Below are 5,216 nucleotides of genomic sequence, written 5' to 3'. Positions count from 1 at the left end.
ATAACATAAGATTTATAATAATATTAATAATATGAAATCCTCAGACCCACTTTGACATTGAAGTTTTTTTCCGTTGTATGGAATTAAATCCATGCTAAAAATGGTCACTTAAAGTAATTCACTATTAACAAACATAATAATTGTATTACTTTGAAAATTTAAATTCAAACTATTGGTTTTACAAAATTAAAACTATAAATATATTACTAGTATAGATACCTTGTGCATTTATTCAATTCTAAAATGTCAACCAAAACTTACCCGAATCCATATATGACGGTATACCCAATTAAAAAAAAAAAAAAAATTAAAAACTAGATAGACATTTCTCAAATAACTTAAAAACTATATTAATGCTCAAGTAAATTAAACATTATTTTTTGATTTGAAATTATTGAACATATTTTATTGTTTCCTATTAAATAAGTTGTTTAATTCACAAATACACCATTTACCGCATTAATAAATTTAGAATAAAGTTTGTAGATTAATCAAAAAATGATTCTTAACTACATTTAATATTTAAATCTTAATGCCCTATCATCAGAAGGTACAGTTTGTAATTATGTCTACCTATAGGTACAAAGAAATAGCCTTTTTTCTCAAAGTCTGGAGATATTATGTAAACATAAGTATAATAATATGTAAAATAAAAAATAAAACTGAAATAACAATATCATCTCCTTATAAAACACAAAAATCTGAATTTGTTATCATTTACATTATTGTAGTTAAAATAAAAATGTTTTATTACATTGGTTCATTCTTTATTCACGAAACCATACTCATCAGTTATTATTTTATGTGCATCTTATTACATTTTTATTACAATATATTTATGATATTTAAAATTATATCTATACGTTCTTAGATAAAAATTGTGAATCCCGGTAGTTTTGACAATATCAATAATTATAATATATTAAATATATTAATTTAAATTAAATTTCACTTTATTTTTAGATTGAGTTTTAGTAGTTGGGAAGACAGAAAAGTTAAAACATTTATTTCATATTGATTATTGAATGATTTGACAAAGACAATTTTCAAGAGTAAGGATTAAACCTGTCCAACATCGGCCTCGACCTCAAAAGACAAAAATGTACGTACATGATTAGAAATAATTTTAAGTTTCCCAACATGGCGCAAGCTCTACATTTACCATAATTATATTATTAATAATACTTTTTCCTTTTTTTTTTTTTTTTTTTTTTTTTTTTATTAATCAAAATATACATAAATGATGGTTAAATATTTTTCATGCGTCATTATTTGTGAATTCATTGTAATCGTAATAGATTGTATTTCGTAATACTGCCGATTGGCCAGCCGGAAATATTTGGGGTATGCGCGTCTCAATAAAATAAGCGAACAAGCGCTCAACAAGTGCCGCGGAGCGTGCGTGAGTAGGTGTTAGTTCCGGAGCTATAAGAGACTGCATTCGGACATCCCGTTGTCTTTTACCATCTCGCACTTCGACTACTCGCGTTCGGTACAAGCTCGATCGTTGTTGATCAACACTAAACCAAAGATAAGTGAACTCTTATTTTATACATACACATTAAAGATTCATGAATAAATTTCTGTACGGTGCATATATACAAAATCCTCAATACATTTTCTTCGTTTATGATAAATAACAAACTATGATATTTAATATTATACATTCGAGTTATTTATCATAAGAAAAATAAAAATTTTATTTCATTATAAAAATAATAATTGGTATGAATAACAAATATGTTTTTTTTCATAAGTATTTATATAAAATATTTTCTATGATTATTTCTTTTAAAGAATATAATCCAAATATTTATTTTTGAATAATATGAATTTTTACGCACTTTTTATGCTCTTAAGAATTAATTTTAAATAGTTTAATTTAAAAAAAATCTAATAAAAATTTAAAATACCCTTTTATTTGTGATAGGAAATTATAAAAATACTAAATGAATAAATTCAGTATTTTTCATGACTATCAATAATACGTTTTCCATAGAATTATACTATTCTATCACTGTTAATCATTAATTTATTCAATTTGGAGAATTATTTAATCAATTTATAATTTTATATCTTATTTTTATACAAAATAATATATTATTTATTACATTTATTCACATTTTATTGTGTCTATTTTAAAATCATGTATCATATAGTATGATTATTTAATAAAAATAACTAGTTAATATATTTTAGAATCTATATAAACAGATTAATAACAATACAAAGTTTATTTAATTTGAATATGTTAAAATTTGATTGTCATTCTCAAAATTCAATGATCAAAAACTATATTTTTATTAATTTCTTAAAAATATAAATAAAAAACTGTAAAAAACTGTTATTAAAAAAAAATACGATTCAATAACTATTAAATTAGTATTAATATATAAATTAATGTTAATAAGTTATATATTTTTTTTAAATATAATCTATAAATTTATAATCAAACTAATGATGAAAAATTAATATGAACAAAATATTAAATTTATTTACTGTTATTTTTTTTAAAAGAATAGAACTACAATAAAAGAAAACTCGAAAATATACTATGTTAAACAAAATATGTTTTATTTTTGAGACTTAATCATTTTTAATGTTTAAACTTTAAACTCAAAATATTTTTTAAATAAAATTTAAACTAAAGATTTGTGAATTTGATATTTAGGTCGATAAAAATAATATGCTAGTAAAGTATTATGAAGTCAGATAGCTGTAAAACCCGCATGAGACAGGTGGCATAATATCATAACGTCATACGTATATTGCAACAAACCCATGTAATGTACTGTAAAACTTAACTTATAAACAACTAAACAAAATCATTATATTATCATAAAGTTTAAATTGAAAAAAAAACATTGTTAGGTATACCACAATATTTTTCTACTAATAGTAGTAATAATTAAAAATGTATGAAAACAGTTTTTTTAAATTAGATAATTTTTTACCTTATACAATGTTATATTATATACACAAAATTTGAACGATAAAATACCACTTACTTTCTCCGGATCTTACGTCATAATATTAACCATATTTATTCAAATTTTAATTTAAACTTCATTCAATGTTAAAGTAGACTTAAAAATTATTCCTAACAATATTTATATTTAGAATATCAAATTATCGACGGTCATAAAACTGATTATGACAATATGTCTTTGAAGATTTCAATGGTTTAAGATAGTTGACCTAGTTTCATATGTGTTTATGAAACGGCTCTAGTCAAGGGCGCCCGCAGGAAATATTTCTAGGGAAATAACTGGAAAGACGAAGGACGATGATTTGTTTATTATTCAAAGAATTTTATGTATGGATTTAATGAATGAATGACCTTTACCTTTATCTTATTAACAAAAATGATGAGTGTCAAAAATGTATTTTGTAATTTCTCAATTCTTTTAGAATCAGAAATCAGAAAACACATTTTTTTCTTAAATACAATATTATCAATGGCATGTTTCATTCATTTTATACATTTTAATTTGTTTCATCTAGTAGGTACCTTAAACCTCTAAAACAAAAATACTAAATACCAATAAATTAAAATTAAATGAATATTAATGTACATTGTATTAAAAGTAATGCATTTCATAAAATTTAATCAAGAAGACAGTTGTAACTTGAAATCACTAATACAGTAATATAGTAAAACAATTATTCAAGTATAGCTATCATTAAAATATATTGAAGATACTTTGCATTTCAATAGTTTTTTTTGTTAAAATATATAGATAGATGGTCATAAAATAAAAAATACAATAACAGTCTTAGATTACTTATATTATGTTTAATTTTATAACAATTTTTTAGAATTCTTATTAAAATCTATAAATCGATATTCAATAATATTTCTATGTTATTTATTTATTACTCAAAGAAATTTTTTTTTGTTTTGTTTATTACTCATCTTATTTATTGTTAAAAATAATTAAACTAAACTTGCTAAATTTTCTCCGAAAGAAAATTAAAAGTGCGTGTCTATTCCTAATCTATACATTATCAAACAGATAAAATTATATATTTTTAGAATCATATCATTTTATAGTTTGTTTGATATATAAATAAGTTTTACCTCGAATATTTATATATTATTTTAATAATAGCTTTGTCGATTATCGTTCAAAGAGTATTTAACATTTAACATAAATGTTTATGTTTAATATAACCATGAACTTTTCGAAATAGTGTTCTGTTGTCTTCTTAAACGGATGTCAGTGTCACTTACTAAAATTGACTATAAATAATAATAATAAAAAGATCGAAACACGTTCAACTATAAGAATTTAATAAAAATCTAGTTGACATATAAACACACTCAATGTTTGAAAAATAATCTAGTATCCAGCTTTTTAAAGTCAGCGTATATTTTTTATGTATTATATATTATATATTATATTTTAGCACATAATAGGGTTTTTAAAAGATTTTACGAAAATCTATCTTTACAAAAATATTGATTTAAATTGTTATTAATATTTTATTCGTTTATTACTCAAAAGTCAATATATTATTATATGACATATATTATGTACCTACCATACAAAATATTATTGCAAATAGATTAACAATCTCAGAGCAATAATAAAACATAATTTTTATCGCACATTATAATATAAATGTATTTTGGTTAAAAGTTGAAGATTCAAATAAAATATAAATAAAAAATCTTTAAGATATTCAATTAAATAATAGATATAATTTAAAATAAATGGTAAGATTACAGTAATTCAACAGATATAGTTCAAATTAATTTAAAGAAAATAAATAAAATATGAAAAAACTAATTGATTTTTAAAAATTATATAAATATTATTTTTGTTTTTATCTAAAATTTCTAATTAATGTCACACAGTTGTAATAAAAACTTATTGGACGTTTTAAAAATAAATATCGACACATGATTTATATGGGAACTAAAAAATAGAGTCTTCACTTAAAATATCACAAACCCATAACTAAACTTCAAAAGTATTATACTAAACTTAAAGAAACATCATGTTGGCGCGTTAGTGAAGTTTAAAAGCGTTCTTATTTTCCCACGTCATAGCTACATAAACGTTACTGATTACTTTTTAAAAGTATTGCAGTATATGATGGTCGATTTTACATGTTTTAAATGGAAAATTTATTCATCATATGGAACAATATGATGTAGGTATATATATGTGTGTGTGTGTGTGTGTGTGTGTGTGTGTGTGTGTGTGTGT

General features: G+C 21.9%; 1 protein-coding gene across 1 annotated transcript in view; it reads left to right on the top strand.

Moving 5' to 3' along the window:
* The first annotated feature begins 1,410 nt into the window (after window positions 1–1,410).
* LOC112595981 (myosuppressin) overlaps window positions 1,411–5,216 on the top strand; it is a 15,649-nt gene continuing 11,843 nt past the window's right edge. The window contains exon 1 of the mRNA XM_025341414.1: window positions 1,411–1,531. The gene's annotated coding sequence lies outside the window, so the exon portion shown is untranslated. The remainder of the gene's footprint in view (window positions 1,532–5,216) is intronic.

Source organism: Melanaphis sacchari, unplaced genomic scaffold, assembly GCF_002803265.2.
Source record: "Melanaphis sacchari strain LSU unplaced genomic scaffold, SCAv2.0 Contig0_pilon_pilon, whole genome shotgun sequence".
In the NCBI taxonomy this organism is placed as follows: Eukaryota; Metazoa; Arthropoda; class Insecta; order Hemiptera; family Aphididae; genus Melanaphis; species Melanaphis sacchari.
This window is presented reverse-complemented; position numbering and strand designations above follow the sequence as displayed.